General features: G+C 41.0%; 1 long non-coding RNA gene across 1 annotated transcript in view; it reads left to right on the top strand.

Annotated features, from left to right (window-relative positions):
• Positions 1-442: 442 nt before the first annotated feature.
• LOC129145975 (uncharacterized) overlaps positions 443-21416 on the top strand; it is a 43164-nt gene continuing 22190 nt past the window's right edge. The window contains exons 1-2 of the long non-coding RNA XR_008552241.1: positions 443-489; positions 9934-10000. This is a non-coding gene — a long non-coding RNA (uncharacterized LOC129145975). The remainder of the gene's footprint in view (positions 490-9933; positions 10001-21416) is intronic.

The raw sequence follows: 21416 nt of genomic DNA, 5'->3' as shown, positions 1-21416 counted from the left end.
CGGAGTAGGAAGATGAAGTGATACCTGCCTTCATTTATGGGGCCAGATGCCAAGTCTGGACTTGTGAACTCTCAGGAGATGGGAGGGGTCCCCTTCAGCTATGATTGGTGCTGAACACCCAATTGTGAAGTTCATTCAGGGAGAAAAGTCAATTTTCAAAGGGCAGGTCAGTCTGCAGCAAAACCACAGCATTTTGTCCTTTGGTGCCCCAAATGCAGAACCAATGCAATTATCTGGGTGAATCAAACCACAGAATCTTTCATACTGTGAGGTCATAAGGAAAGGTTATTGACCATGCCTTTCCCTTTCTTGCCATAAGTTTTCTCTTCCCTCAGAGCTTATCTCTGTTAGTGACCTCCTGCACTTTTCCTAATAAGTGTACCACCTCCCTGCATTTCTGTCCTGCAGCCTCCTGGGAACTTGTGAATTCAGCGAACTTACTGCTTTACCATTCTCCCCAAATGCCGTGGAGTCTTCCTTAAAACAGCAGTAAGCTAGCTGATTCCTGTGTTTATTTTTTTTTTTAATGCAGGGGGACGTAACTAGTGGAAGAGAAGAATAAAAAGAGGGAAAAGGAGGAAGGGACAGATATTTATTGAGTGATTGATTGCTATGAGCCAGGCATCCTGCTTGACATTTTATGAACATCATCTCATAAACTTGTATAATAAAATCAAGATATTGGAGGTTGAAGTCATTAGGATAATTATGTCCATTCTCTACCTCATTTTAGTAAGTAGATACAGCTTTATTTGTTTGATCCCTTTCCTGTATGACATTCTATGGATCAGACTCTGTCTTGAGACCAACGAATATTAAATTGTATTTATCATAAGTAAAACCAGTCTTTAAACTACTTTGTACACAATCTTAGCAAATTTAATAGTTCTTGGAGGCAGTCTATCGTGGCGTTTAGCTGGGCAAAAGGCCTGAACTCAATTTAGAAGTTTATAATAAACTATGGGAGTTTCCAGCTCTCTATCCTTCAGTTTCTCATCAGTATGATGGAGATAAAAATAGTACCTACCTCATAGGATGATTGTGAAAATTAGTTGGCACCCAATAAGTGTAAGACATTTTTTATTATTAATTATCTAGCTCAATGGCATAAGCAGATACTGGTTCTAAGGATATTGTACTAAAAGTGGGCATGAGCAAGATTACAAAATCAAGGACAATATGGGTAAGGAAATAATGTAAAATTATTTATAAGTAATACAGAAGGAACTATAACGGTCTCAGATTTCTCCTTTTATTTCCACTCCCACAGTTGGTAGAAGACCTACCAGCTCATATCCAAAACATGGTGTCCAGCTACCCTAATGACTTAATAATTTTTTTCTCTTATCCTAAAACATACTTTTGTTGTGTCATTCTCTCTACTAACACATCCAGACCTCACTGCCTTTCTGCCTTTCTGTTGACACCCCTATTTCTCAATGTAACAGTTAAAGCTCTCAAGATTAGACTCTATTCTCCCATGATAATCTGTTTCCCATGATTGCTAGCACAAATGCCTTGTGTCATTTGGCTTATAATTTTAAGAAACCAGCTTCATTCTTCATCCTTTAGCCCTACAACATACATTCAGGACTTTACATTGAATAGTCTTTCCCCTTTCCTCTTCATCTATACAAATTCTCTCTTTCTTCCTCTCTTTTGATATATATATATATATATATATATATATATATATATATATATATATATCTTTAATTTAGTTATGCATACAAGAACTGGGGTCTAGGCTGGAGGTGTGAAGGGTGAGAGGATTCACCAGAGACAGAATAGGGAGCAGAACAGGCGGATTGACTGAAATACACTGCTGAGGGGAACAGCAGGTGAGACAGGAGAGGTCTGCCGCACCATGTGGGTTAACTCCCTGGCTGGGGATCAAACTCATGCTGCAGTGGCTGGCAATAGCTTGATAGTGCTGATACTTAACCCCTGCAGCACCAGGAAAGCCATATTATAATTTTTAAATAAAAAATGTAAAACATAGCTTCCAAAGTTATTTTGGTAATGTACATATTTTCCTGGGAAAGTCTTCACAGCTTTATCTGCTTAATTATATCTATGATTATAACTGCTGTCATAATAATCAACCAATTGTTTAAATATTAAATCAATCCAAGACAAAGTTGATGAACAACAGTGACAGAATCAGCACATGACTCTCTGTGGAGCATTTTAACTCCATTCCATACATTCATATGCATCCTTTTATGTTACTTACCCACTCAATCATTTTTATTAATTTTTAATAAAATTTGGTTTAGGTGGAGTTGATTTATAGCACTGTGTAAGATTTAAAGGTATAGGTTCACACCCCTTCAGATATTTGTTACCACACCATACCCACTACCACTCCCTATCATACTACTCTCCCTTCTGGTAGCCTCAATTCTAGGTTTTATTTTGGTTTAGTTTTGTCTGTCCATTTGTTTTGTGTGTTTCTATATTCTGCGAAAGAGTAAAATTATCTGGTATTTGTCTTTCTCTTTCTGACTTATTTATTTCAGCATAATAACTCCCACTCTGTTCTGTGCATATTTATATAATTGTCAGGATTTCATCTTTTTGATAGCTGAGTAGTATTCCAATGAGTATATATACCATTTCTTCTTTTTTAAAAGTTTAAAAAAAAATTGTTTATTTTCTGACATCATTGTTGTCCCTGTAGTTCTCCCACCATCATAGCATCTGTCAACCATCGCCATATTCCCTTGTGCTCTTTCCTCCCCTCTTTTGACCCCTCTCCCTGTCACTTCCTTGCTATTTGCTTCAAGTCCATAGTCAGCTTGCAAGTTTTGTCTTTTTTCCTGATGCTTTGTTTGGTTTTCTGATGTTCCACCTATAAATGAAACTACTTAATATTGTTCTTTTTTCCTTCTGACTTATTTCACTTAGCATAATCCCTTCCAACTCCACCCAGGTTACTAAAAATGGCATGAGTTTATGTGTTTTGATTGCTGAGTAGTGTTCCACATCTTCTTGATCCTGTCATCTGTTTTTGGGCATTTAAGCTGGTTCCATATCTTAGCTATTGTAAATAGTGCTGCAATGAACATAGGAGTGCAGATTTCCCTTTGAATTAGTGTTTTTGTGTCCTTTGGGTTTATTCTCAAGAGTGGAATCACTGGATCATATGATAGATCCATTTTTAGTGTTTTGAGGGTCTTCACGTAGCTTTCCATAGTGGTGGACCAGTTTGCATTCCCCCCCAAAATGTAAGAGGGTTTCTTTTTCTCCACATCCTTGCCAGCATTTATTGTTTCAAGTTTTGTTTTTTTTTTAAATATGGGCCATTCTCACTGGTATAAGGTGGTATTTCATTGTTATATACCATATCTTCTTAATCCACTCATCTATCATTGGGCACTTAAGTTGTTTCTATAATTTGATATTGTGAATAGTCCTGCAGTGAAAATAGGAGTTCATACTTAGTACCTATTAGAAGCAATGTCAATAAAGTGGCATGCTACTATATCAATATACAAAAATCAGTTTTGTTCTTATGTACAAACAATGAACTAGAAGAGAAACAATTTCAAAGAAACAATTTCCTTTTATAATCACATCAAAAAATTAAATATCTAGGAATCAACTTGATAAATATATATACCTGAATAACCACCATCACAATCAAGACACAGAAATATTTAACCACCCCAGTAAGTTTTCTGTGTCCCTAAGTAATAATTCTCCTTCCCTGAGCCCAACCAACTTTAATCTTCTTTCAGTCACTATAAATTAGTTTTCCCTGTTTCATAATTTAACTTATGATATAATACACTGTGCACTCATTTTGTAAGTGGCTGCTTTTACTCATCTTAAGATTTTTCAGATTTATCCATGTTTTTACCTGTATTGATAATGTGTTCCTTTTATGGATGAATAGTATTCCATTTAATGGATAGAGCACTATTAGTTTTTTCTTTTATTGCATGTTAAACATTTGGGTTTCAACGATATTGTGAGTAAAGCTTCTATGAGTGTTCCTACATGAGTTTTTTTTTTTAAATAATAAATTTTATTTTTATATTCCCCATACAATTGCAACTCCCCCATGATGAGTTTTTTTTTTTTAAGTCAATCTTTAAGTAGAGTTGCTAGATACCATGAAACGTGTGTGTTTAACTTTCTACCAGCAATGTTTGAGGGCTCCAGTTGCTCTATTTCCTCACCAAGATTTTATATTGTCAGTCTTTTTAATATTTATACCAGTAAACATGAAATCATATTTCTTGTTTTTAATTTTTATTTCTCTAATAACTAATCATGATAAGAGTCATTTTGTGACTTATTGGTAATTTTTCTAAATTCTTATATGATGAATTTAAAAAATCTTGCAATTTGGGGCCTCCCCGGTGGCGCAGCGGTTGAGTGCTGGGTTGTGAAGCTGCCTGCAGCCTCTGCAGCACCGGTTCCATCCCCGGCTGCCGGGTGAGGGTCCCACATGGCGCGTAGACCTCTCCTGCCGCCTGCTGCTCCCCTCAGCAGTGTGTTTCGTCAGTCTGTCTGTTCTGCTCCCTGCTCTGGCTCTGGTGAATTCTCTCACCCTCCCACGCTTCTGACTGTACCCAGTGCTTGTATAAATAATAATAAAAAAATCTTGCAATTTAAAAATTAGATTATCTCATTTTGAGTTGTAAGAATTCTTTGTATATTTTGGACATAAGTTCTTTGTACTGCAAGTATTTTCTCCCAGTATGTGATTTTCTTGTTCAATTTTTTAATTGTGTATTTCTAAGACAAGGTTGCCAGTGTGCCAAAGTATAATTTTTCACTAACTCTTCTATGATTAATGCTATGCTTGAGTTCTCTGAAAATTCATTGCTTACTCCAATGTTGCAGAGAATTTTTATGATCTATTTAGAACTATCTTAGTTTTACTCTATAATTTGGTCTATGATCTATTTATTTTTAATATTTATTTTTATTTATTTATGCATACAAGGACTCTGTGTAGGCCAGAGGTGCAGGGAGTGAGAAATTTCACCAGAGACAGAGTGGGGAGCAGAACAGGCAGATGTACTGAAATACACTGCTATGGGTAGCTGTGGGCAAGGCAGGTGAGATCTGTCTTGCCATGTTAGCTCTCTGGCTGGGGATCAAATCCATACTTCAGTGGCTGGTGATAGCTTGGTAGCACTGAGAATTTAACCCCTGTGCCACCAAGGATACCCTATTTGATCTATTTTAAATTAATTTTGCATATGGTGAAAGTAAGAGATGGAAAAAAATATCCTTTCTGTGTTGAATTACCTTGGTAAAACTTAGTCAAAAAATCAATTGACCATATATATTTGGATCCATCTGCATTTTTAAAATTTTATCTCATTGATCTATTGATATATTCAACCATAGTACATGAAATCAGGCATGAACTTTGTTTCTTTTTTAAATTGCTTTGGTTGTATTACTCTCTTTTGAATTGCCTATACATTTTAATAGGAATATAAGTAGATTTAGATCTATTTTTAGAGGGCCTCTCTGGTGGTGTAGGGGTTAACACAGCACTATCACGATAGTTATCACTGCTGTGGCATGAGTTGGATCTCCAGCCAGGGAACTGACTTACATATGGCACAGCAGACCTCTCCTATCTCCCCTGCTGCTCCCCTTAGGAATATATTTCAGTAAATCTGCCTGTTCTGTTCTCCATCCCATCTCAGTTGAATCCTTCCCGCTCCCTCTCCACACACACCTCTGGCCTACATCCCAGTTCTTGTATACATAAATAAATAAAAATAAAATCTTAAAAAAAAATCTATTTTTAGAAAAACCTTTCCCTCTGCAGTTTTAATTGGGATTACACTATATCTGAAAAACTCATTTGGGGAGAATGACATTTTAACAATAAAGAGGCTTCCTAATTTTGTAAAATCCCCCTTTCTTTTTGAAATATCTATTTTTTAAGATGTTACTACTTTGTCTCTGAACTTGTCCTTTTCAAATAGAGAAATCATACAAATTATAATCTTTAATTCTTTAGTAGGTCTTTTTTTTTTCCCTCTCTGGATGTTTTTAACATTTTTCTCTTTATCACTGGTTTTTACCAATTTGGTTATGACATATCTTGGAGTGGTTTTCTTTTTCTTCTTTTTTTTTTTTAATAGAGGCATGTTTTATTTATTTATTTATTTGTTTGTTTGTTTTGTTTATACAAGCACTGGGTACAGTCAGAAGCACGGGAGGGTGAGAGAATTCACCAGAGTCAGAGCAGGGAGCAGAGCAGGCAGAAGGACCGAAGTACACTGCTGAGGGAAGCAGCGGGCGGCAGGAGAGGTCTGCGCGCCATGTGGGACCCTCCTCCAGTGGCCGGGGAGCAGCCGGGGATCGAACTGGCACCGCAGAGGCCGCGGGCAGCTTCGCAACCCAGCGCTCAACCGCTGCGCCACCTGGGAGGCCCTGGAGTGGTTTTCTTTGTGTTTATTTTATTTGGGATTTCTGGGACTTAACTATATACATGCTCATCATTTGACATGGTCTCACATACTGAGACTTTGTTCATCTTTTTCCATCTTCTTTCTTCCACAGTGCTTAGGTTTAGATAGTTTCTATAATCTAGTTGCTAATCAGATGCAGTTATAATTATAATAAAAATTATACAGTTACAATTTGATAATCTACCTACATTATTTTTCTGTGGCTCCCCTAACAAAATACCATCAACTAGATGGCTTGAAACCACAGAAATTGATTGTGTCACAGGTCTGGAAGCTGGACTTCTGATATGGAGGTGAAACCTTTTGGAGAGAATATTTTGTTGTCCTCTTTAACTTCTGGTGCTTGCTGTTCTGTGTCTGCTGGAAGAACTCTCCAATCTCTGCCTCCATGGTCTCATGGCATCTTCTCTTTGTGTCTCTTGCCTCTTCTTATGAAAACCTAGCCAGATTGGATTAAAGACCTGTCTACTTCAGTATAATCTCTCTAATCACATAATCAGTGGTGCTATTTCCAAATAACATCCATTCTGAGGTTTGGGGGTTAGCACTCAAACATCTCTTTTGGGGGACACAACTCAGCCCATAACATCAGTAAAATTTTAATTTGGTGGTATTTTTTTCACCTCTCAAAGTCCCTTTGCTCTTTGTTTTAAAATACATAATTTCATTTCTCACCTTGTATTTCTAATACCGTTTGAAAATCGATGCCTGCTAATTACATCATGTCTAACATTTCTGATTCTATTTATGTTGACTATTTTTCTGCTTAGTTATAGGTGTTTTCCTCTTTCTTTTTGATTGGATGCCAGGTATTGTAAATGTTCAGTTGCTAAGTGCTAGGTTTGTTTTTTTCTTTCTTTAAAGTTATTGGACATTATTCTGGTAGGCAGGTAAGTTACTTGTGGATTAGCTTAATCCTCCTCAGGTTCTTCTTTAAACTCTTTAAATGTGGGTCTGGAATAGCCATTACTCTATGCTGATTTAGCTCTGCTAATAACATGTGACTCTTCTCGAGTCTCTGTTGAGTGCTCCTTATATTCAGGGAGGTCCTTCTTACCTGATGGGTTAGGACATGAATGTCTCCATACCCTGTGGGAACACTGAGAATTGCTCATCCTATAATTCTCCAATGGTTTTCCTTTGCCTGGTCTGATAGAGATTCACTCTACTCACGGGCAATATATTAATCAGAAAAATACTCTAATTCGAGGGGACCCATAGTTCCCTCCCACCTTGCACCCTCCCTTTCTCCATTCCCCAGCTCCCTTCTCCCTAATATTCAGTCCCACAAATTCCAGCTGCTTCATTCTCCTCAGATTCATATTTTAGTTTCTTCAACTCAGCAAGACCATTCTGTCTACCGTCCCAATGTCTGAACACTTATGCTTCAGTTATTTCATCCAGTTTTAAAATCATTAGTGGTGGCAAAAGGGTAAGTCTTATGCCAGTCACTTTCATAAACCGAGTTTCTGTGGTATTTATTTCCCTTTGTTAAGCAGCTGTGTGTCTCACCAAGCTTTCCAGGGTAACTGCTGCCTCTGGCTTACCACATTTCACCAGCACGATCTTCCATGGGGCAAACTTTTGTTCAATCTGCAGAGTAAGTTATGATTGAGTGTAGAGCATTAATATAGCTGTTAGCAGCATTAGTAGAATGAATGTTTATTGCTGATCTTCAAATTGACCTTCAAGTTTAAAGCCTAAAGATTCTGATGGTCTTAACTAACATGTTAAAGCAAAAAATAAGCAAGCAAAATATAACATTATGAAGTCAATGACTGTATACCAGGTGCCAGAGAATATGTTGAAAGCAAAGAAACTACATTAATAACAGCAACTACAATTCAATTTACTACATGATTAAGTTTATGATTACACACTGTCCTCCAGAGTCCATCTGTCTTTATGATGAGCAAAAGAGATTCTTTGGCTAGGGATATGTTAGGAATCACTTCTGATGTATCATTCAAGTCCTTGACGATGGCACTCATCTTTATGGACCTTCCAGAAATGTGGTGTTGCCTTTGATTTATCATTTGGTAGGTGGAGGGAAAGTTCTTGCGTTTTCACTTGGCCTTTCTTGGTATAATAGCCCTCAATCAGTCACACCAGTTGCTGAGAAAATAAATTTCAAGTATCTCTGCTGGAATTTTAAAGAGAACCATGAAGTGCTTTTGGAGACCAACTGGCCCATGCTGACAGAGACCTGGACTGAAATTACATCGATCACTTAACTCCATTAGCCTCGACTACCAGCAAGTTATCTTGTCTTTAGGTCAGGAAGTAGTTCCAGTTCAGAGTCAGTGTCCAGTCATTTACCCCACCGCCACCCCCCAAAAGGTTATTTTTTCCCCTTTCTCACTATGTAGTCACCGTGAACTTGGCTGTGTTCCCTCTGAGGAAAGACTGGGAAGAACCATCACAGCAAGCTGAAGGCACATTTTCCTTTGAAGCACCCAGTATTCCCAGGCCAAACTCATCCCTGATGCTGCTATGCCTATATTGACATTTTTATATACCTCATCCAGGTCAAGTTTCTTTTTCAAGGTGGGAAGTAGTGGCAAAGTATGATTAGGTGATTACCTCTTCACTTTTCATCACCACCTCTTCTCACAGTCCACCAGGCTGGATAGTACAGGCTTTCTGTTTTCCTTTCCTCGTGAAGGAACCCTTCTGATAGCACTGCCTCTCACAATGGCATCTGACCAAGTCTCCCTCATCTATAAAGGTCGATGGGTAGCAGTGCAGATGGAATTCCATATTGGGGAAGATGCAAATGTATTATCCCTGTTATAACTTTATTAAAACGTTGATTATACTTTGTTTTGACTTTAGACTATGGACTCCTTAAGAGTGAGGACTTGTTATTTCATCCCAGTATCCTCATACCTATCACAATTTGGGCATGCTAGGCACTAATTAAATTTGGTTGAACGCAGAGCATGAATGCTTGAGTGCAAATGTAAACTAGTGTTAGTATCAGCAAAAAGGCTGAGTTCTAATTTCAAAATTATGATGATTCTGGACTGTGGGTTGGTAAGGACCTATGTGGTGGGTCACATAGGTTTTTCTAGGGAATTGGCTACATTAAGAATCCTTCCACTTAGCCTAAGGAAGAGTCTTGACACACTGAAACCAATTCTATGAAGAGTTACTAGAGCTATTAAAATAAAAGTAGCCTGACACCCCAGCTTTAGAGGACTGAACTCAGAGAAACACTAATAGTTTTAATGATTCCATGTTTGAAGTTCTGTGAGTGATTCACCTTTAATATATTTAGATTTATTAACTGTTTTGCTTGTGGCAACATATTTTTGGAAATGTTTTCCTTATGATCCAGTAAGGGAGCCTGGCAAGTGAGTGTTAGCTAGTCAGGGTTCTAGAATCAGTAAGTATATGAAAGAACTGACTTCCTCTTTGTGTTTCTTCCCACTCATCCTCTGCTCCTTCTTCGTGGGTGATTCAAATTCGACTGAGGAAGGAACCCTGAAGTTGCTCTTTTCAGGAAAGAGAAGAAATGTGGGAAATGTGAAATGTCCACCACGTGGGTACATAATTTTTTCTTCATTTTCATTTAATCCAAGGCAAAAGAATAAGGCACCAGCAAGAGAGAGATTTAGGCCCCCCAAAACCCCTTGATTTTACTTTGGCTTCTTCTTTTTTTTTTAAGATTTGTGTATTTATGCATACAAGAGCTAAGGTGCAGACCAGAGATGGGGGGGAGCATGGTGAGAGGATTCACCAGTGACAGAGTGGGGAGCAGAACAGGCAGATGTACTGAAATACACCTGAGTGGAGCAGCGGGGGAGACAGGAGAGGTCTGCTGCGCCAGGTCCCTGGCCAGAGATTGAACTCATGCTGCAGTGGCTGTACATAGCTTCATAGTGCTGCATCTTAACCCCTTGCACCACGAAGGAGGCCTATTCGATTTCTTCTTTATGGGGCTTCAGATTTTATAGCTTTCCCCTGCTTTGGGGTGTTTGATGAAATGCTTCCATGACAACAGGGAACATGGGTCTTTTACCATTTCTCCCCAGAGCCTTATTCATAGAATTTCTAGTCTATTTATTCATTTAAATGCATAAAAGAAATGTATGTACTTGCATTTTTAAAAGGCAAGCAGCCACCACCTTAACCTTGCACTCATCCTCATGCCCTCCAAATACCACCTTGACCAGTCCCTGTTTTTAATGATTTATTTATTTATTTATACAAGCACTGGGTACAGTCAGAAGTGCAGGAGGGTGAGAGAATTCATCAGAGCCAGAGCGGAGAACAGAACAGGCAGACAGACAGAGGACACTGCTGAGGGGAGCAGCGGGCGTGGCAGAAGAGGTCTGTCGCGCCTTGTGGGACCCTCGCCGGCGGCCGGGGATGGAACCGACGCTGCGGAGGCTGCGGGCAGCTTCACAGGCCAGCGCTCAACCGCTGCGCCAACAGGGGAGGCCCTCCCTGTTTTTAATTTTGGGTTGATTGCCTTCATACATGTTAATTTAGCAGTTTTATCAAGTGTTGTGCACTCTGCGTTATATAAAAGCTGAGGACTTTATTTCACTTCACTGACTCCCAAGGCTCTCCTCAAGTGTCAGCACATATACACTGCCTGAAAGGGTGAGGAGACAACCCAGTTTCCACTGGATTCCTTCACCCAAACTGAGGCATCCTCCTCGGGTCTAAACCACAGGAAGCCAGCCTCTGCCAGTGGCTCTTCAGCACACTCACCACCTCCCTGTTCATTATAAAGCATCCTACTTAGACACATTTGAGTTTTAACAGGTCTCAAGGCATTAGCTGGGGGGGAGATGGGTTGTAATGCTGGATTGTGTAAGGGTTTAGGCTTGCTCTTTAAATCCTGTAGGATGTCTTGGAACTTTTTAGTGAGCTGCCCCTTAGGACTGGGCAAGATGAAGATGGTGGGCCTATCCTCAGTGACTATGGATCATCCACTGTTTTTATTATGTCTGCCTTCTGAGACTTTCTCCTTGGCTTTGTTGGATGTATCAAAACAAAACATCTCCAGGAAAAATTATCAAAGGCTCTAAAATAAATGTGTTGTTTCAGATTTCTTCTAAGCCAGGGAAGGAACGTCCCTCTGACTAACGTCTGATAATATAAGCCTCACAGGCCAGCCCCTTGGACATGCTGACTTAGGGCTCCTGCCCGCTTTCCTCTCTCCTCGTTTCATCTCTGTCTCTGATGCAATCAGCACGCTGGCCTTAGGTTCACCTCGGCTTTGTTTTATTTCTTAAGGACAGAAAAAAAAAAAAAACTCTCTTGGTTTTTCAAGTGAATTGAGGATTAGATCGTCTATGCCAGATTTTTGAAATCTTAGAGTTTGAAAGTCTCTCTTATTTAAATCTTGCCTGAGAGTGGGTCACAGAAATGTGGATTCTCACCCAAGATCTGATTTGATAGTGCTGTTTGATTCTTAGCTGTAGTGTCCTAGGAAAAGCATTTAAATTGGAATTGGAAAAGCTTGCTTGCATTTTTCATGAGCTGTTGACTTGCTGTGCAACTCTGTGTAAGGTCTCTCACCTCTCTGTGCCACAGTTGTCTCAACTGAAAAGTGAAGATACTAACAGTACTTAGCTTGAAGAGGTATGGTACTGGTGCATAATAGTTGCTCAATGAACCCAACTCCTCTCAGACTCATTGTGTCTAAAACCAGTTTTCTTACCTGGTTTCTTTTTTTTTTTTTTAGATTTATTTTATTTATTTATGCATACAAGAGCTAGGGTATATGCCAGAGGTGTGGGGCTTGGGGGTGAGAGGATTCACCAGAGACAGAGTGGGGAGCAGAACAGACAGATTGCCTGAAATACACTGCTCAGGGGAGCAGCAGATGAGACAGGAGAGGTTACATGTTGTACCATGTAGGTTAGCTCCCTGGCCGGGGATTAAACTCGTGCTGCAGTGGCTGCTGATAGCTTCATAGTGCTGAGACTTAACCCCTTGTGCCACTAGGGAGGCCCTCTTATCTGGTTTCTGAAACCTACCATAACTCCTAACCCAGTTGATGGCAACCCAATCTCCTATTTCCTTATGGCATGCTTGACTCTTCCTCTCTCACTTCCTGTCCAACATGTCAGCAAATCCTGACTCTGCCTTGAAAATATATTCTCAATCTGATACCTGGTACCATTTCACCCACAGTCTCCATTGTCCTAGCTGCCATCATCTCACCTAGTTACTTGGTTAACCACATTAATTGGGTTCCCTGCTTTTATCCTTGTTTGTCCATTGCCAACACTTTAGCCAGAGCAATCCTTAAAAAAGTGAGTCCAAGTTTATCACCCCTCCACTCAGACTCAGCCATGGTTTCTTGTGAGGGCTGCTCTCCAACTGTTTCACCCTGGAACTGAGGTATCAGTGCTTTACATATTGAAATCCTTCAGTTCATAGCCTGGCCCCCAAATGCCATTCCCTTGTAATTCCCCTGAAATCTACCAGCGCATCTCCCCACAGTGCAACTCAAGGGGTAATGATTGGCACTTGGTAGGGGGAGCTGTAGGATGCTGCTTCCGTGTGATGGCCAGACATCCACGCTGGTGGACTGGTTCTGTGCTGTAACGGCTTGCTGTTAAACATTTTGAGTAACACCTGTGTTTGACATCTCATTCCCACAAAATGTCACATCCCCATACTAATGGAATTCTTTTCTACGTTTTTGACTGCATCTCTTACCACTCCCAGACTTGTTCATTCCATACAAGCCACAAATGCCTTTCAGTATTTCATCAATCAAACTACATGTGTTCTGCCTCAGGCTCTTTGCACTTGCTCTTTCTCCTACCAGTCATGCCCCTGCCCCAGATATCCGTCTGACCAGCTCTTTGACCTCCTGCAGCTCTCTGCTCAAATGTCACCTTCTTAACAATGTTCTGACTTGCCCCTCTTCACTGGTACATCGAGAACAAATCATTGTTCTCAATCATAATTTTTTCTCCATCTGACATGTTATGTATTTACCTGTGTATTCATCTATTGTCTGTCTCCCTTCTCCTTACCAACTGGATTGCAAACTACCTCAGAGTAGGAATTTTGTCTGTTTGGCTTTCTGCTTATCTCCAGTGACTGGAACAGTGTTTGACACATAGCAAGTTTTCCATAAGTATTTCTTGCGTGAATGAACTACTCAGTGCCCAGGTTTTCTCATTTGCGTAATAAGGAAAAATAATAGACTTTGGATACATTGTAAGGATGAAATAAAAAATAAAAAAAGTACCTTGTCAGCCTTAAGCCTCTGAATAAAGGGTAGTTGTTTGTTGTCAGTGTCCTGGTTCATAAATATTTGTGACCACAAGCACCACCTTCCTACAGCACATGGTACCCTACATGGAATCTCTAAATGTTCTGCCCTGATGTCTTGGGTGCCCATGGCACTGCCTGTGCCCTGGATTCTGAGTGACCAGAGAGGTTTCTCAGGGCCTCAGGACAAAACAAGTGGTCAACAACCTTGGCAAATCTGAGGCATGTTCTTGCCGCTCTTCACCCTTCCCCTGTGGACATGGCAGGGCAGTGCCAGTGGTCAGTGTGTCCCAGACCTGGCACCTGGCAGCCCAACAGAGGAAAGACACAGCCAAGGAAGGACCTGACCCACTGAATTCTCTGTGCTGGGGATGCAAAGTCCAGCAGTCATCACAGGTTACACCTATGGCGGCACCTACATAACTTTACAGGAATGTCTCTAGATATTAAAGATTTGCTTCTCTTGACCTTTTGGAGACCTGCCCAAGAGTCATGGGCAAGGCAGGGAAAAGCATGCAATGAGCTTTGTGTGGAAAACATCTGTGTTCCCCCATGCAAGTGTTGCTGAACTCCATCATCCATTCACATTTCTTTACAAACAAGGACAAATTGGTGCCATGCAGCTGTGTGTTTGGGGTCTGGACTGCAGTCCCTGCTCTAGGGTTAAAGCTGCTTAGGATCTGGGGAGACGTGGGTCTGGCCACTGGAGCTGAACCCACCTCTGGAGCTCGCACCCCCTTGAATTCGCAAGAGATGGTCGATGTCTTCACTCTCTCCTCTTAGAGTAAACAGGAGAAAGAGTGAATACTCTTAGTTCAGTGATGGAGAGTGGCCTGGCTTATTCCACAATCCCCTCTTGCCCTTCTGGACTTGTGGGAATGAGGGGTTTTGGCATCTTCCCTGGACCAATCCTAAGAATGTGGGAAACAGTAAGATCCTGGAGCCTGCTCCCAGGAGTATTATCCCCACCCCGAGGCCCCAGTCCTCATTCATGCATTTTATATAGGCATCCTCTTGGCAGCTGTGGGACAGAAGTTTGATTTTGCAAGGGTCAGGGTCCTTAGGTTTACACAATGATACCTACTTTTAAGTTTGTGGAAAATAATTTTGGAAAGCAGGTCTTACTTTCCATGTCATAAAAATATTTCTCTCTAGTAGAGCATCCTGACAGCTCAAACAAATATAATATGAGACTACTACCTGCGGCTTATTTTTTTTCTCTCTCGGTTGGTTTCTAATGCTGCATTTATAATCTTCTCTAACTTGCTGTGACCACACATATTTAAAATTCCTGTATCAATTTGATTCGCTGCCATGTTTCCTTCTGTGGAGAAAAGGAAGTCGCAGACCTCAAATCGCTTGTACATTGTCTACAAGATTGGTGCGTTGGACGTATGCAATATCAGATGCTGCCTTTAAAGGTTGCTCTTGACATCGCTGCTGTTAGTGATTCTTCCATTTGGGTGTATTTCCATTCCTTATCAAAAGGCTACCTAAGTGCGGGGAAGGTACAGAAAAACGTGCTCGGCAGATGCCAGCAAATCCCAGTCGGGGATGACGGCTGGCCTGCATCACTCTGAAAAGGATGAGTGGGGGTGGGGGAGGGGAGAAGAAATAAAAACAAAGTCTGGCAGACCCAAGCTTACGAAGAAAAATGATACTTTCACCGAATTTAGCCTCTGCTCTCTGTCATAGAAAATTATAATAAGTACAAGAGAATTGCATTCAATTTTGGTCAAGTATTATTCTTGGAATATGCGTTAGTCAGAATTGGACTCATTAGGGGCCCTTTCTGAACAGCTATGTCGCGGTTCCTGAAGCATGCAGACTCCTGAGAGGGCGTGATTCACAGTTGACAGGCTTATTTCGTGTTCAATATCATTTACATTTCGAACCAGGGCTTATATGGAACCGTTCAGGGACAAGAGGTGGAGCCAGATACATTTATATATAATCATGCTGCAATATTATCAGACTTTCCACAGCCTGGGATTGCACACACAGTCCTACTTATCAACATTACAGCTCACACACCCAGCTTCTTCCTGTTCCCCCACCTTCCTTCAAGTCCACATTTCCCAGTAAACCTATAAATGCATTGAAATTCAAATACCAATTTGCTCTGGGCACATGTTTTTATTTTGCTTCCCTATTTATGATCTTTATTTTGAAAACAACAGTTGTGGTTTGGATTGACCATGGGGCTTCATTTTACACATGTAAAGGGTCATACTGTTTTGTTTTTTTTTCTGGAGTCTCTCAAATCAGTTTTACCTATATTATCTGACTTGTCATCACCCCAGCAGGATAAAAGAGGTACCATATACGTTTCCAAACCCATTTAAAAGATGAGGAAAACGAAGGTAGGAAATGGAATCGTTTGCCCAAACCGATAGTCAGGTTTTAGGCACATCTGACTGAATTCAGTGGGGCTGAGGAGTAGATCCAGAGAGACAAAGAGGAAAATCTTAGCTACTTTATACCCAGAGCAGAAAGATTGAGCAAATGAAACCTTTCATGTGCCCTGTTTCTTGCTATTAATGTCAATTCAGAAATTTGGTAACAAGAAGCAGAGAAGTCAAAGCTCAGAAAATATAAAATTAGTTTCTCTGTGGGGGAAGCTGCTTGCATAGAAACAAAGGTAATTCCAGCTGACATGGGCTTCTCCCTAAAACATGGTTGTCGCCCTTTAGTTCCACAAAATAAAACCACTTACGCCAGGTGCTGCCCAAACTCCAGGTCTTCAGAACAGTCGCTGATTGCTTCCAAGAAAAAACTGGCCTCCTGAAACCACTCAACTTCTTATCCAGATTTGTGATGTGTTGGTGAGCTTCCTTGAGGCTTTGGGATCTTTATGAGGAGGTAGAGCGGATGCCAGGGCAGCCTGGTTGGTGGGTCGGTGCTGTCGCTGTCTTCACATGTGGCCTTTCTTGTAGGACTTGAACTTCCTGCTTCTGGCCTAAGCCAGGAGGTGCCAGGTGTGTGTTACTGGCTGCTAAAATGAAAATATCTGAATTCATGTGTTCAGGTTCCACTGTGTTCTGGCAATTAGGTTTCAGGCCAGTTTTTCTCTCTTTGGAACCAGGTACCTAGCACCTAGCTTTCCTCAGAGAATCCCAGGTAACTTTGATTTTTAATTCTCAGACATCCAAAACACTGAACCACCCACCTAGCATCGATGCCCTGCTCTTTTATGCCATATAAGGCCTGGAAATGGACTCACCTTCCTCAGTGACAAGCCCTGGGGTGGAGGGTGAAGAGGGGGTGATGGAGAAGTTGCTAGTTAGGGCTTTGGAAATGGAATCCAGAGAAGATCTGGTGGAGGTGGGCCTTCTCTAGCATGGAAGCTATCAGGCCTACAGTGAGAGAAAAATACTATCTCATAACACTTATCAGACCATCTTCTTATAAGACTTTTCCTTGTTTAGTTTTTCAGTTCATTTCTTGGTTTTTCTGGAAAAAATGCAGTAGTTATGTTGCTCACGCAGCCAAAAATCTGCACTTAATTGGGCACATAAAAAAATAGCAGACAGGAAGTCTATTTCCTCGCAGAGAGATATTGTGGTTTATGGGCTCTGCTTTCATACTGCAGAGCCAGTGCATTATTTTATGTTTTAATACACTCCTGGTAAGATGTCTCTGGCAACCAAAAAGCTGGTTACATGCCCACCTGAATCAGAATTCAACCCAGGTAGGAAAGGTACTTGATTGCAAAATTTTTGATTAATCTGGGTTTGATTTTGGATGTTCTGAAGTTCTTGAATGTCTCTGGATACTAGAGGAACAGAGAATTACATATTTGTATATCACGGAGAAAGTTATACATATTTCCGGAGATGTCCTGACTCTGCTTGGCTTCTGGGAAAGCTTTAAAGTTGCCTGTGGAGCTCCCTCTGCACACTCCCTCAGCTCACTGCCCTCCTTCCACTCCCTGAGGGCTCTTAGGTTACAAAGGGGAAGGAAGCCTTTATCAAACCTAGACAAGGCTTACTTTCCAGGTCTTTCCATCCCTTTAGCTATTGGACTCCTAATAATTAAATTCCCAATCAAACTTGAAGTGGTAGAATCCAGCTTCACAGAGCTGGATGAGGAAAGTGATACAAAATGTTTTGCCATGATTATTTTCCCAAGGACACTGAACTCCAATAGCAGAAACAGGATTGATTCTTCCCTGACCCCACACTGCCTTTCTGTATGGTGGAAAAACGAAATGAAACCACTGCTTTCTTGTCACTTGGTTTGACTGCGAGGTCCAGTGCATTTGCTTCCAGGCCAGTTCTGTCTGCCTGTATGAGGCACCAGGTCTCATCATTTGAAAAAATGATATTAGCTGCCAGCCAACTTTTCCCAGGGCATGTGAGAAACTGCCATTGGTGTTTAGCAACCTGGTGAGTAACATACGGTTAATGTGGGCTTAATCCCACTTAAAAGTTAAATGAGAGCTTTTGTGTGATTGCTCTGCTTTTTAATTCAGTCTAACCCACAGGTAATCAGGTCTTTCCGTAACACCCCAGGCTTTATGGAAACTAGCATCCATCTGGTTTGTACAGGTATCACTACCCTCCAGCTGGAATTCTTTAGATCAGCTCCCGGGGGGGCATTGACATCATGCTAGAGATTTGTCCTGCCCTTGGTATGGGGATAATTTTGACACTTTGCCTATAAGAGAAGATATAGCTTTGGGTCAGTTGCAGCCTAATACAGCCTCTGAGCTAGAACCTGTTGGAGGGACTCAGAGACCTTCAACTCAAACTCACTTTCTCAAATTTGTCTGATTCCTTGGCAGTGTCTCAGTGGACTAAACAAGATAGGAAACTTGCATATGGTGCTGGCTGGATGTATTTTGATTTTTGAAGCAAAATTTATCCTTTGCTAGTTATGTGGGGACTCATATGGAGCTAATGTCTCCACTGGCTGATTTAGGGGTTTGGGAGTAAAAGTGAGTAGCTACTCTCTTATTTCTTTCAGAAAGATTATTCTGGATTTTTATTAGTACCAGAAAGGGTAAAGCAAAGTGATGTTAATTGTTATCAAGTTCCTAGTGTGTATCAGTGCTGCTTCCAGAGTCCTTATCTATATTGTTTTATCGTTCAAGTCATTGTACGAGGTAGATGTCATTATCTTTTTTTTTAACTGAAGGAGGGGAAATCAAGCTCTTTCTATCACCCCCAAGATAAAGTCCAAACCTCCTAAGAGGAAGAGTCAGGAAAGGGGAGCAGTCGAGGGCACAGACTGAATTGCTGGGCCACCTGCTGCCAGTTCCAGATCTGCCACTTACTGGTTGTACTAATCCAGGTGAGTTCCTTAAGTTTTCTGTGCCTCAGTTTCCATATCTGTAGACAAAGACTCAGCCCACTTAGGTGAAGAGAAACCCTTTTGTCTATCTTTCTCTGTCCTCTTCCTCTTCCCTTATTCTGGAAGGGGAGAGATGAAAAGGCAAAGAAAAGACCCTTAAGGCCTTATTCAGTGCAAATCCCCAAGTTGCAACTCTGAGCTTGAAACTTTAATTGAGAGAAAATGAGACTTTTACCTAACTAGAAGTGAGTCCCAATTAATAAAATTAAGCTGTTGTTTGAGCTATCACTCACCTAAATGATCTGGACTCTTAAATATCAAGGACTAGGGCAGGGGTACTCAACAGAATATGTTTGAATTCTTAATGTGAGCAGTCCCGTATTTGTAGTAACTTCCCCAAGACTATGCTGCCTGAACAGTAGAGTTCGAATGGGCATACGTATCTGATAACCCAGGCCCATGGTATTTTTACTACCGGGAATTCCCCCTGAAATTTTATGGTGCAACTGACCAGAAGAATTATGTCAAAATGTGCTACAAGTGTTGTAAAAAGCTTGCTAAATTTGCATAACATATTCAGAGTGTCTCATGGAAATGAAGAGGAACAATCCAAGACTATTTTGACAACCCCCTGACATTTGCAGCATGGTAACTTAGGGTGAAATAGCTAACCATTGGAAGAGTTATAAGGATACCAGAATGTAGCACAGACAGATATATGAAACATGCATGCATGTGCGTGTATGCATGTGCACATTCATATTCATCTATAAAAAGTGTCAGATAAACGAAGAGGAGGGACGTGAAAGGCATCTAGTCCATTTGGCTTGTTTTAAATATGAAGAAACTAGACACAAAGAAATGAGAATATTTCTTTAAAGAATGAAGAGTTAAGTGGTAAAATCTTTTTCTTACTCCAGGTATCTTAATCCCCTGCCCACCACATTACTTCCCTACAGCTTAGGTTGCTGGGCAGAGTCAGAGGAGATGTATTTCTGGGCTAGAAGCCACAAAAGAACTCATTTCTAAAGTTCTGGGAATACCTCTGTACCCCCAGCTAGTCTCATGGACAACCTTGAGAGAGGCCATCCTTTATTTGGAGACAGTGAAAGGAAGCGGATTTCACTGAAGACTTGGGCTGAAGCATGATAATCCTTGATCAGCTCAGGCTAAGAGTTGACATGGGTTTGTAAGTCCCAGGACAGTTTGGAAGGTCTTGGCCTTGGTTGTAACCAGGATCTGAGGCTGTGGGTAGGATTAAGTAGACCACACACAAGTACCTTCTTGACAGACAGTGGGCTACAGTTTAACACCCTTGTCAACACAAGACAGAAAAGCGAATGAATCTCCACTACAAATGAATCTTTCCTTTGGGTATTTAAGTGATGCTGGTGTCTATACAAAGACCAGAACACTTAGTCTTAAACTTAAGCCAAGAGCAGAACCTTAGTTGTGATTACTCACACATGGAATGGAGCAGAAATGAATGGCCTGGATGACATTCTCACAATTAGAAAGGAAATGTATTTCCACAGAAGCTGGAAAACTGGTCCGTCAAAAACCCAGGAAGTATCACTCCAACTCCTGGATTCATCAGTTGATGTCTGCAGGAAGGGGAGTGTAGAAGCTGTGGTATTCTCAGGAAAGTCTTCTCTTCAGTGTCTGCTTCAGATGTGGCCGAGAAAGACAACAGACCAAAGAAATCCTCCCAGAAAGTTAGAGCCTCAGCTGCCAGATGGACCAAATGAAGGACTCACACGACCAGTGGGGCAGGGAGGTGCCAAAATTCCTTCCCAACAGGGCTTGATAGATTGATGACAGCTCTGTTTCCTATTTTCCCTTTTCCAGTGGAAGATTTTATTTCTGTCATCTTGTCCCTGCTCCTTATTTTGGGTATTATCCTGGGTACTGAAAGGGTTGTTTGTTAGTTATTGACTACTATACTACAAAAATCCATATCGGAACTTGATGAAGAGGACTGATGTCACCTGAAGAATCCTTGATCTTAGCATAGAAGGCCGAATGAGACTTTGGGATCACATTCCTTCAGAAGCAAATGAGTAGTCTCTGTGGAGAATGAATAATGTAACCCTGGCCAGAAGTATGGAATGTGGTCAAGACTAACTATCCCTCAAGATGTGTTCTCTGTTTTCCTTGATGTTGGGTGGGCACACGGATGCTGAAATTAAAATATTTCCAGGGCTCCCTTGGAGATGACATGACTATGTCAAGTCCTACCTACTCGGTACGCCAGAGTGGAGAATGTCATTTCCCTTGCAGTCTGCTTTAATGTTTTCCCTCTGTTCTCCAACCCATTGTTTGGAATGTGGGTGTGATGAGAACCTCGAAGACTGAGAATATCCCAGCAAAGTCGGAGTCCTAAGACAGAGGACCTGATTCCCTTCACCATCTTGTGGAGCC

Source organism: Talpa occidentalis, unplaced genomic scaffold (genome assembly GCF_014898055.3).
Source record: "Talpa occidentalis isolate TD23 unplaced genomic scaffold, MPIMG_talOcc4v2.1 talOcc4.16, whole genome shotgun sequence".
In the NCBI taxonomy this organism is placed as follows: Eukaryota; Metazoa; Chordata; class Mammalia; order Eulipotyphla; family Talpidae; genus Talpa; species Talpa occidentalis.
Note: the sequence above shows the minus strand (reverse complement) of the source record. Positions and strands in the feature narration are given on the sequence as shown.